The 12,769-nt window shown below is 40.3% G+C and overlaps 1 protein-coding gene across 4 annotated transcripts in view; it reads left to right on the top strand.

The window, feature by feature from the left end:
* Positions 1–12,769, top strand: part of BBS10 (Bardet-Biedl syndrome 10) — a 142,027-nt gene that overhangs the window by 122,655 nt on the left and 6,603 nt on the right. For 3 of the 4 annotated variants that reach the window (XR_012510828.1, XR_006726344.2, XR_006726345.2), the window contains one exon: positions 11,753–11,839. The gene's annotated coding sequence lies outside the window, so the exon portion shown is untranslated. Of the gene's footprint in view, positions 1–11,752; positions 11,840–12,338; positions 12,353–12,769 lie in introns of all 4 variants that reach the window. The other variant, XR_012510827.1, reaches the window with a different exon arrangement.

The following is a 12,769-nucleotide window of genomic DNA, read 5'->3' on the forward strand; positions in this document are numbered from 1 at the left end:
GAACAGCTCTCTGGGCTTGCCAAAAAAACACTTAAAAATTTACATGTATAAAACTCTTCGTGCTAACGGAACAGATCTTTTTAGTGTTTTCCAAAGAGAGGAGAGAAGAGGCAGAGAGAGGGTGACTCTTGTGCCACGCCCCATGGCTTCCACCTCAACATAATCCAATGAGAAAAGGCAGTTGCTCTCTGGGCAGCACCAACCTAGGAGGGGAGGGTCAGACCAGCACCTGCTTGTCATTCTTACTTCTAAGTTACATCATGAAGGTAGAGACAGTGAGGCTTTTATTCAAATACACCAGCTTGGGATTGGCTCTGGGGATGGATTCAGCCATATAGACAGTGGCTGTGTCCAGTTGGTTACCACAGTTCCCAGTCGGACCAGCAGCCAGTGTAAATACTGGGGCAACCAGAGATGCTGTGGTGGAACAGGCAGTCTGTGCTTTCAGATTCAGTTCCTGGCAAGAAAGTTGCAGAATGAATCACCATGGGGCAGAAGCCTGACTGCCCGAGAGCTATAAATTGAATGGTACAACACTTTGTTGCTTTCACTGGCTCTGACATTTGCAGAAACAGTTGAATAATCAGACAAAAGGCAGTGAAAGGAAAGTAGAAGGGAATTAATACTGAGCATCCGCTCTGTGCCAGGCACAGACTAGGGTCTTCACGTGGGTTACAGAGGCAGCGTGGTGCTGGGTATGATTCTGCACCTACCACTCACTGGTTGTGTGAACCTGGACAAGCTCCTTAGCCCCTGTGAATCTTGGAACCACAGAGTCTCACCTTCTAAGGCTGTGTGGGAAGGAAAAGAGAATCCACATTCACATGACACATAGGAAGTGCTCTGAAAAAGCAGGTATTTTTTTGTTGTCATTACATCATCATCATTTTATCATCAAATCAGTGTCATTACCCATTTTTCAGATGGAGACACTGAGGCTCAGAGAGACAAGAGACTTATCCAGGGAATATAACCTTGGTAGTGTGATACCAACCCAATCTCACACCAGAAGTCATACCCTTTAACCCTTTAGACCTAATAGCCTTTATCAATCTGTTTGGAATAAATGGATTACAGAAGTGAGAAGCAGCAAAAATGGGCTTGTAAACAAACATTCATGGTATGGTGTATTAGTCAAGGTTCTCCAGAGAAAAAGAACCAATATGTGTCTGTCTGTCTGTCTGTCTATCTGTCTATCTACTATCAATCAGTGAAGGTTTTTTTTTTTTTTTAACATTTTTTATTGATTTATAATCATTTTACAATGTTGTGTCAAATTCCAGTGTTCAGCACAATTTTTCAGTTATTCATGGACATATACACACTCATTGTCAGTCAAGGTTTTAAGAAATTGATCCATGCGATTGTGGAGGCAGAGAAGGCTGGCAGGCTGGCAGCTAGAGACCCAGGACAGAGTTGATGTTGCAGTCTGGAAGCAGAATTTCTTCTTTCTCTGGTCACCTCAGTCTTTGTCTCTTAAGGCCTTCAACTGATAGGATAAGGCCCATCCACTGATGGTTTATTGATTTAAATCGTAGTCTCATCTAAAAAATGCCTTCACATCTTTAAATCTAAACTGGTGTTTAACCAAATATGTGAGTTGTTGGCTGCCACGCTGACGCACAAAATTAACTGTCACAGGTGGGGAACAGGGATCTGTGACAAATATGAATACAGAACCAGAATGTTTGAATGGAAGCATTGTCCTAAATTGACTTCGGCCATCAGTCTGCTTTGGTTTTGACTGGGTTTTGTTTTAAATTTCTTAGAATCCACATAGCTCTTAGGCATTTAGCTCACCAGCCAGATGAACCAAGATTATTAAAAAACAAAACAAAACCATAGTGAGAACGCAGCCTGTGGGTTTAACAGCAAAGATGAAAACAGAGCCTCAGGAAGTGAGGTGCTTTTGCCCAAGTGACTATTTTATCTAATCCAAGCTTGAGGGTGAGCTATTATTTTAAAACTACAGAAAAAGCTTTGTATGTCTCCCCCTGTTTCCTTTTGCTAAGCTGTGGAATTTATTCATAGCAAGAACAGAGTTATTTTAAACTGTTGTTGAGATTTTTTTTTTAGGAAGGTGGAAATTAGTTTATTTCCTAGGCAAAATTGAAAAATACTTTCATTATAATAATTCAAAAATGGCAATTTCCTCAAGTAGCATCTACACTAAAATACACTTGCTGCCTTTCACCTGTGAAATGTTCCTTCAGATCCTCAGTCAACAAGGTAGTGCCTTCCCTTCCAAGCTCCTCTCCCAGCTTCAAGGTGTCGGCAAACAGAGGAGTTTGTTCAGATTGGCCCTTGTATTTGGGAGAAAGCTGCGCAGGGCTGAGGAAATGGCCAAGGAATCCAGCTGAGATAACTGGCTATGCAGAGCCTGCTGGCTGGTCCTCTTTCTTCTTAGTAACAGGACCCCAGTTTTATTTGGAGTGGCAACATGCCCAGATAATGAACTTCATTCCCTAGTCAAAGGATGCCTCCCTCTGTCAATTTCCCCTTGCTCCTGGAATATAGATTCAAGGGCTTGCATCCTAGCAGCCATCTTGAATTAGGAGGTAAACTTGAGGTTAGTAGCCACATGCAATGAAACTTATTTATAAAGCCACAATACCTGTTGTGGACTTCCTACCTTTAGAATTCTTTTACGTCAGAGAAGAACATTTTATGTTTTTAAACTATAGCAATCAGCTCTTTGTTTCTTGCTGCACAGTTTAGTCCTTACTAAATCACTAGCCCAGGCAGTGATCAAAGAACTAAGCTTCCTTAACATGCTTCATTGAAGGATAGATCACAGACTCAGTGTAATTTTTTAATCTATTGTGATTTGATATATGGGACAATTTAAATAAGCCAAAGCAGGAAAGAAAATTGCTGGTCCTTACTACCTACAGCCATAAAATAAGAAGCTATTAGAACTGGAAAATTACTTTAAAAATTCCTTATCTAACTTTCTGCCCCACCATCTATTTATTTCACAGATGAGGAAACAGAGGCCCAAAATTTAATCCAGCAAAGATATTAAATAACTGAGCCAGAATCTGAACACAGATCTCCCAACCCCAGTCCATTACCTCAGGATTACTTTCAATTCTTGATCTACAAATGGGGGTATAAAATGGCATAATCTGGATGTTTTACATAATCATGAAAGCAACTAGAAACAGTGGCACACACTAGTGTCCAGTTCCTCACCTACACAATGAAGTCTTAACATCAGGAATCTTTCATCAAAAGAAGTAGTTTGCAAAATCCCAATGTAAATCCCAATGCAAAATCCCAAAACAGATAAGAGCACAGTGCTCTGGTGGAGGAGGGGCCGAGGGTCCAGGGGCCTAAGGCCCTTGGTCATGCTCCTCCCACAGGGATTGACAGCTGAAGAGGGCCCCTGGGGCATGGATCCATGTAACTAAATTCTCTTCCAAAGCTGTGTTTTTACACTTATTTCCTCTCTCCCAGGCTTTTACAAAACTGAGGTATACTGAAAATTCCGACAACACTCTATTTGCCCATCACTTAAGACTTGTTTTGTCCCAGAAGACACCAAGCAAGGCTGAACCTTATTGCGTGTCAGAAAGGAAGGTATTTCTTTAGTGACCAACCAGGGGCCTTTACCAAGCAGGCCATCTGGGAAAGTGAGGACTATTTTCTGAAAACCACAATCCACAAAATCTGTTCATGGGTGAGGAGGAGGGGGTGGGTAGGGAGAAAAGATCTTACTACAACCTGATTCTCTCTCACTATAAACAAGGAAACTAAAAAATAGGGCCAAGTTGCACTGATGTCCAGACTAATGAGAATTGCCACCCTCCTCAGACTGAAGGATTCTCAGATGTGATCACATGGAGCATGAGCTTGCTTTGTGACAGTTTCCCAGAATTTTTGTCTCAGTTTCTGTCTCTTATCCAGGGGTTGGGTCTCAGCTAAATGCCCTTTCTTTCAGTCACCAATTATGCCTCTTCACAAAATCATGCACATACACTTTTTAAAAATTAAGGTAACACTGATTTATCACGTTATATAAATTTCACGTGTAGAACATTATATTTCTGCTTCTATATGCCCTACAATGTGCTCACCACCAAAAATTTAATTTCTAATCACCATTACAGTTAATCCCTTTTACTTATTTCACCCTCCCCCTCACTGTCCCCCTTTTTAATCACTAGTCTGTTTTCTGTGTCTCTGTGTTTCTATTTTTTTGGGGTGGGAGGAGGTAATTAGGTTTATTTATTTGTTTTAATGGAGGTACTGGGGACTGAACCTAGGACCTCATGCATGCCAAGCATGCACTCTTCCCCTGAGCTATCCTTCCCCTCTCTGTGTTTGTCTTTGATTTGGTTTGGACCTTGAGGGTGTTATGCTAAGTGAAATCAGACAGAGAAAGATAAATACCTTATGATTTTACTCATATATGGAATTTTAAAAAACTAACAAACAAAAACAAAACAACAAATGAGAATTTCCGCCCCCAGTGACACTACATCTATTTGCTCTCATGAGAAAACAGAGCGTCCTTCTGTGTCTGTCAGCTTTTCCCCCACCTATGGTGGTATCACGGAAGGATGAAGGCTCACTTGACTATCCTGAGAGACCTACTCTGACAGAGCACGCACGGGCAGCCTTTCCTCACCACCCCCATCCAGAATCACCCACACTTCTGTTCCTCTGCAGCCGCTCTGTGTAGCAGCTAGTTCTGTGAGTAATCTGAAAACAAACATGGGGAAAAAAAAAATAGGGATTTGTGTTGCTGAATGAGATTGAGTTTGCTTGACTTGCAACGATGTCAGGACGTAGGCTAAAATGAAATATCAACTCCAGCCATTAAACCATGGCCGATGCCTTATCTATTTTTCAAATGTTAAGCTTTTCACACACTAGGCATTTGCAGTAGTTTGTAAAAATAGCCACCATTTTTTCCTATCCCAGGAGGCAGACCCCTTCAATGTGAATTTGAAGTTCCTTCCATCAAGAGGTGGAGTCTGTTTCCCCACTCCTTGAGTCTGGGCTTGGACATGTGACTTGATTTGGATGATAAGACAGGCAAATACGAAGCAGGCAGAGACTTGCACACTGGGTCTTGTTATCTTTTACTGTGGTTGGAACTCTGAGGTCAGCCTGCAAAGGAGCCCAAGCTGGCCTCCTAAAAGATGAGAGGGTTCAAGGATGAGATTTGAGGTACTGTATCCTGCCAGGCCCCAGTCAACAACCTCCCAATGGCCAGACATGAGTGAGGCCATCCTACAATAGCCAGCCCCCAGTCCCACCACCACCTCACCACATACAACACAAGTAAGCCCAGCAAGGAACAGTCAAGTCCGCTTAGAGAAGAACCATTTGTCCAGCTCTCAGAATTACGAGCTAAATAAGCACCTGTTTTTTCAAGCAGGTAAATTGTGGGGTGATTCGTTATACAGCAAGTGCTAACTGATATAGCAATTAACAAAAATTTGCTAATTCAAAAGTCTAGTAAGAGCATGAGAATGCAAAGATAATAATGTATATTTAGAACCAGGCAAAGAGAAAACTACCAAGTAGAGTAGGAGCTGGCAGACATAAGTAAATGGATAGGCTGATTTTCCTCCCTGAATTAAAAAAAAATTATTTTAAATAAAAAAGCAGCAGAAACAAACTTGTATTCCCAATTTTTGATTTACTTCCCACCCTGATCTACTCTGTGAATCTGCTGAGTTCACACTGAGCTGCTTTCAAAAAAATACTGACCCCTCCCACCCCCAACCCCTACGCCAGTGCAGAGAGGACTAACAGGCTCTTGTTCAGAAAGAATCCAGAGCTCCCTGGATGACACAGGAAGGACAAAACATTATTGCTGACACAGAAACAGCGTCAATGGTATCTGCATTAATGTGTAGCCAGAGAGAAGCCTCGTTAAGAAAAGGATGTGCTGGTTGTGCAGCCGTGGATAGAAGCTGGAGAAAGCCGTGGGTGGGGGCCAGAAGTATGCAAAGCGGGATGAGTGTGCAAATTTCAAACATGCTCCTATTTTTAACGTTGGCTAGGCAGTATCTATATTTCAGTCTGTTCAAAAGGTTCACCTTCTCAGGAAACGGTGAGGATATAAACATAGGTATAGCATGTGTATCCCCAAATTACAAACTGCCTAAAAGTTTAACTTTTCCAGCAGCCTGCCTGCCAGTATTTTAGAGTCCATAACCGGGCAAACTATATGATATACTAGTTTTGCAGAGATTAAATATTTTACATATTTGGAAAGATTTCCAAAATAAAGAAAGTTTGTAAAATAGAGTGCTATTTTTATACATCTTAGTAACTCAGAACTATGGTTTTTTAAGAAAAAATTTTGTTTTTCTCTCCAAATAAGATTTCAGTGTTCAGTGTCCCTCTAGTGTGTATACCAGTGGGTCCCCACATCTTTGATCATCAGAGTTCCTAGTCTTTTCAAAAATAGAAGACCTTGGCCTCATTCATGGATGTTCTGATCCAGTAGAAACTAAGAAACTATATTTTCAAAAAGATGGCTCCATAGATGAGCCAGTTTTGGAAACCACTATAAGAAAATGCAATTAATGGATTCAATCATTTGACTTCCTATAGTCATAGTAAAGAGATTCGTCCCCAAATAGATTTTTTTGTTTTTTCACAACCCTACATCAGTGCCTACTCACTGTTAGCAACTGAACTATTTCTGAAGCCAAAATACCACTGTCTTGGCTCAAAAATAAAAATCAATATTTGTTGCAGAATGAGCTTTTTGGAAAAAATGAGGTTTTTTTTGTATCTACTTCTGCTAGACACAAACATTTGAGCTCACACAAGTAGGTCAATTCTTAATTGTAAATCTCACTTCTAATGCTGCCCAATTGCCATTAATATGCTCTTAGCCTTGCATCTCCTGGCTCTTCTCCCCAAGGAAGGGGGAGTGACTTCAACCAATTGATGAGATTTTTGACTGGGAATTGGACAGGCAGAGCCTCACCCCTTCCTTGATGCTTCGCCTTGAAAGAGAGCTTCCTGGATGATGCGAGTGTGGTTCCTCTGTGCTCCGGGGCTTTGCCTGGCCAGTGTGTCCTGTCGTGTAAATCTGTTTTATTCTAGAAGTCAGTAGGGTATACCACTTGGCTGCAGATAAAAATCACATGCTTCTTTATTGTTTTTTGCAGTCTTAACCGAAATGTTTTGGCCTCTACTAGATCCAGGCAAAGGAAAACAGCATTAGGTATGGGGTCCTCTTCAAATACATCAACATGTCCCTGTGAAATCATTATTTTTATTATTTCCACTTTAGAGATAAATAAAATGAAATTCAGCAGCTAAATTCTTTGCCCAACACCATTTGAACCATTTCAGATAATCCTGAGTCTTGCCACAGTATGCTGATTCTAAATAATATACTTGAAAAAGGGCGACATATGGACTTAATAGCGTATCAGTATTGGTTCATCAATTGTAACAAATATACCACATACTGATGTTAGATGGTAATAACGGGAACCTAGGTGCAGAGTAGATGGGAGTTCTTTCTTCTGTCTTCATTGTTTTTTTGAAAATTTAAAACTGTTCAAAAAATAAATTTTATTTTAAAAGACATTACATATGAAATAAATGGCATCATAAAAAAAGGATACTATTTCTGAACTTTTTTTTCTGGCTGCTAAATAAAAATAATAAAGCCTCTAGTTTGAGTATATCTGGATTCCCTCACTCCCAGGTCTGGCAGAGTGCATGGGTTAAGAAGGCTTTAGAGGCAGACCTTGATTTGAATCACAGATCTGTGACTTGCTACCAGTCTGAGCCTGAGCTTCGTCACCTGTAAAAGGGACCTATACCTGGCTAATGAGATGGCTGAATGAGTTAAATAATACACTGTTGGCTATTATAATAGTAGTGCCTAAAATAATAAGAGTGCCTGGAACAGTGTTTGGCATAGACTAAGTACCCCACCCTCTATCCACCCAGCCCCATTCTGATTCAGTGTGCCTGACGTGGAGCCCAGAGTCTGCTGTGACGTGCTCCCTAGGTGATTCTAATGGTTTGGGAACCGTGAGTGAAGGCCGACCTCTCCTGAAGGCGAAGTGCTGACTTCCTGGACTGTCAGAAATAGCCTCCCTGGCTGGATTTTAAAGCTCACTGTCCCCTTGAGGCTTTTCCCCCAAGTTCCTTCATGTGGTCCTCATCTGACACTGTTTCCTTTCCAAACCAGGGATGCTAGCCAGTTCTGAGCTCAAGGGAAGATCCCATCAACTCTGCTTATTTCCTTATTTACCTCTGTTCTCCTTCAGCTCTGATTCTTGAAGAATTTCAAAGAGTGAGGAATCCTTCCCAATGTACTGGAATTACATTCTTGCCACATACACTATTTTCACTATTATAACCATACAACCAATAACTCCTAACAACTGTGTGGAGAGCTATGACAGATGTTCTTAATACACCAATATCCTCCTGCCTTGAATTCTACCAACATCCTGTGGCTTCCCCTGGCTCTAAGGTGCTTAAGATTCTGTCATTTCATAGACCCTTCCACCACAATGACAAGGTAGAGGGTACCTTTTCTCTGTGATTGCTTTCTTATCACTCATGGAATATATCAGAGTCTTGGGAGAACAGATGGAGATAGGAGGAGTGGAGGCAAGAAGGGGTTAAAACAGGAAGAACTGTAAGGAGAGAAAATTCTTTTAGCTGCCTCTAAAAATATTTAAGCTTCATTTGGAGAGAAACTTTTTAAAAAATCTTCCTACTAGAATAGGATAAGTAAAAAAAAATACAAAGGTAAGACACAAAACAGGGAATGATAAGAAACCTCAAACAATTTTATTATGTGACTGATATAATTGGCTATGTATTGATGGTATATTGATGCATTTTCTCTATTAGAGAAGATAAACTAGCATAGAATGGTTGGCTAGGCTGTTATAAAGTGCCTTCTACCACATGGTGGGTCAAACCCTATTCTTTCTGTACGTGTGGTACATAAAGCCTTTGCACCATTGCTGTCCTTGTCTTCTAGTACCAGTGTCATTCATGGTTTTTATGGATTCTCTACAGCATCCATTTCCCATTGTGCTTGTGGTAGCATTCTAATCCTTTTAGGGAGTCACTCCTTCCCCTACTCAAGTGTGATGCATGAGCCACCTCACCTGCTCCAAGGGTGGCAGGTGTCCCAGGTTTGGCCAGTCAGAGTATTCCACTACTCTAGCCCATGTGTTGGTACAGTGATGGGTACTTGATTCATTCAAAGCCAGTAAGACTCAAATCTGGGATTTTTGTGGGAACCATTGAGAGAAGGTCTCTCTCTCCTCAATATCAGTCTAAGCCTGACAGTGACAAGTGACCACTATATGGAGAGGGTCAGCCTGATGTCAAATCCCACAGAGGATAGCAGAGCTGAGAGATGATGAGAGAGATTCTTTATAGTCTTAAAGTCATGGATTTAATCAGATTGAAGGCCCTCTTCTTGTCGCTTATCAGGACAAATAAATCCCTTTTTCTAGTTAAGCCCATTTAAATTGGGGTTTTTGTCATTTGCAACCTGAAGGGTCTTGATTAATCTAGTGTTTGACAATACTGATTTGTCTATAATGTAAAACAACATTTTTAAGAAAAAAGGAATTCTTTTTTTGGTAGTATGAACATCTGAGAAAATAACTCTCCCAATGTCTCAAAGCTGGATCAAAGAATATTTCTCATTTAAGGCAATAGTACTGCTCAGGGCTGAGCTGAGAGTCTTTGCTTCCATCCTCACATCAAGTATCTCCATGTTGTAGATGAGGAAACTGAAGCCAAGAGCCAGCATTTGAACCCAAAATCCATACCCTCAATTACCTCTCCTCTTGGATGGTTTCATACTAGAAACATGTATAATTTAGATACCAGTTTAAGGGTAACCTTTTTGTGTGTATAGATAGATAGATAGATAGGTAGATAGATAGATAAATCGATGTATAGTCAGTTTACAATGTTGTAAGTGTAACCTTTTAAAAATGTGGGTCATGGATTCTAAAACATAAGCAGAAATATCTGAAAGGATTCCTGTTCCTTGTGAATATTAATGTTGCTGTTGTCACGTAAGCTCAGTCCCCAGCCCTCCCTCTCCTCTCCACAGCGCCTGTCTGTGACTACTGTCTTCTCAGTGTTGTTGACCCCACTTTTGGCCCCCCCCGCCCCCGCCCCATCCACCAGGCACTGAGCACCACTTGCATCCTGCTGTAGAGCAGGATGTTACAGCATGTGAATTCTGGTGACTGCCATTCTTTAATTTGTTCTGCCATCCCTACCGCTGGAAACTTCTCACGGATCATCTTGCCTCGTGCTGGTCCATAGCAGTACTTGGGACCTTTTCTCATCTCCTCCTCAAGTCCCTAGACCCCCAAGCCTCCTGGCCCTTGGGCTCCCCTGAGAAAGCAAAACATTCTCAATGTTTGAATAAGCAGGGCAGTTTAGCTCTCCAGTGTCTGTCTTTCCCGTTCAGATTAACTCAGACCTCTACCAAAAACTCCACATTTTCTTGTATTTGGGGGGGGGAGGAAAGGGGGAGGGAAGTAGGTTTGTTTGTTTGTTTGTTTATTTATTTATTTATTTATTTATTTTTAATGGAATAACTGGGGATTAAACCCAGGACCTGTGCATGCTAAGCACGTGCTCTATCACTAAGCTATACCTTCCCCTCAAATTCACATTTTCTTTAAAAAAAAAAAAAAATCCTTCTAGAGGGTTTCTACCCCTAGTAGTACAAAAATCAAGAAGCTTGAAATGATCTTTCTTTTTTACTATCTTATTTTATAATTGCAGTTGTGTAAAGGCAAGGAATAGCCTGAGTTTCCCTCCATTTCTCATGGTGTCTGTTGCTATCTAGAACAGACAGTACGAAGGGAATAAATGGTGGTTCATGCAGTGTGCACTGAACAACCAAGCTCCTTTTTCCCTCTGATGCTGTTACATAGACCTGACTCCTTTGGAAATTGCTCTCTGGGATATGTAACTTGGAGAATAGCTACACTGACTTCAACATTATAACACATTTGAAGTTCCAAGCTTAGTGTTCCAGGGAATACTGAGAACTTGAAACAACCCAAACATGAAAACCCCACAAAGACCGAAGAACCAGCTCAACCTCATCTTCGCTAAACCAGTGCGGGCCATGCATCCTCATCTCCACCATGTCCGAACACATGGTGGATGATGGGTGATGCCCAGGCATCCAGACTTTGAAAGTTTCCTTTGAAAATATTCTGATCATCACTGAATTTTCAAATAGCATTTTAGGGGTTCAAATGTTAATAAAGAGAGAGAGATGTACGAGGGCCTTGATTTCTCTGTGTGGAAAATGGACACACTGTAGTATCTTCTCTCGATCTGCTGAGTCAGGTATTCTGAGAAGGAACTGGAATTTGACTGCTTTGTGCTTTGGGCTCTTGAGAGGAATAACGTTTTTAGAGATCATCATTAAAAGTTCACAAATGAAAGAACTTTACCAGATCAAAGAAATTCAATATTTTTGTTTGTAACTTACCTTTAAATTTTATCAGTGCCTTTAAAATGCTTGCTTACCATGAATCACTTTGGATGATTATTTTAAATAATTAGTGGCAGCCCAGTGCTCCGTGATACAAAGATTGATGGTTGTACCCCAGCCCCACATTGGCGCATTCCTTTGCCGACATTATTTGGAGGATTACAATCGGTATAGAACAACTCTTTGAACAAATCATATTAGATTTTTGGCTTGGGGATGTGTACACTTGCATTTAATATCTTTTTGTCTTTAATTCAGATTATTTCGTCTGAGGATGGGAGGAAGAAAGAATGATGTTAGCCTACAGCTTCTCTGTGATGGTGATGGAAATTCAGAAAGAACGAGGTGATTTTCTCTGCTGTTGATGGCAAGGTCCCTCGCCTCAGAATCTGAAGGGATGACAAATGAAGGGATCCTCTCCCTCCCTGTGAGCTTTGCAAATCAGAAATGACATTCCTTTCCTGGAGTGTGATGCTTTTGTAAATGTGATTTTACACTTTCTGAAAGCTATGATTTCTTGATCCAGTAGTGTATTTGGGGAGGCTAGAATTACTTGAGGGAACTTTCTCAAGTAGGTGTATACACACATGCACACACCCCACACTCATTTTTAAACTTGCAAATTAGATTTAGAGGATAAATTTGATTTAAAAAATTAGCCAAGTAGACAAAATTGCTTTGGGAAGTTCATGGGGGGTAGGTAGTGATTACTGGTTTCTCTGCCTCTGTTTTGTTATTAGCACAAATCTTAGAAAAGGCAAAGAAGAAATCAGGTTAGACTTGCTGTGGGCAAGAATTATTGGAAAAAGAAAAATACTGATTGTTATATTATCTCTATTTTCAGTCTGCTGCTGTTGCGTAAGTATGTGTATCCTTTCATTAGCATCGTTTGGTGATGCTTATTAACTCATAAATAAGACATTGCTTTCTTGAATCATTTATTGAAAGTATACTTGCTGTAAAAATTAGAAAAGGAAGGCATTTGTTTTAGACAAGGTAAGAAATGCATGTAAAACCTGCTAAATTAATTTATTATTACCCTTTATGTAAATTTTATTTAATATCTTCATTTTATTCTTAGCCTAGGTGATAGATCGTAATAATAGAATCACATTTAAGAATACTTAAATGATTAATTTCTTGCTAAAGGAATACAAGCTCAAAATTAAACATAATCTTGTACTAATCTATTTTCATAAAACTAAGAGTGTACAGAGGTATAATTTTTAGCAAAATTACATTATAAGTATGTTTTCAGCACAAAATATTGTTTCA

The sequence above is a fragment of the Camelus bactrianus genome, chromosome 12 (genome assembly GCF_048773025.1).
Source record: "Camelus bactrianus isolate YW-2024 breed Bactrian camel chromosome 12, ASM4877302v1, whole genome shotgun sequence".
Classification (NCBI taxonomy): domain Eukaryota; kingdom Metazoa; phylum Chordata; class Mammalia; order Artiodactyla; family Camelidae; genus Camelus; species Camelus bactrianus.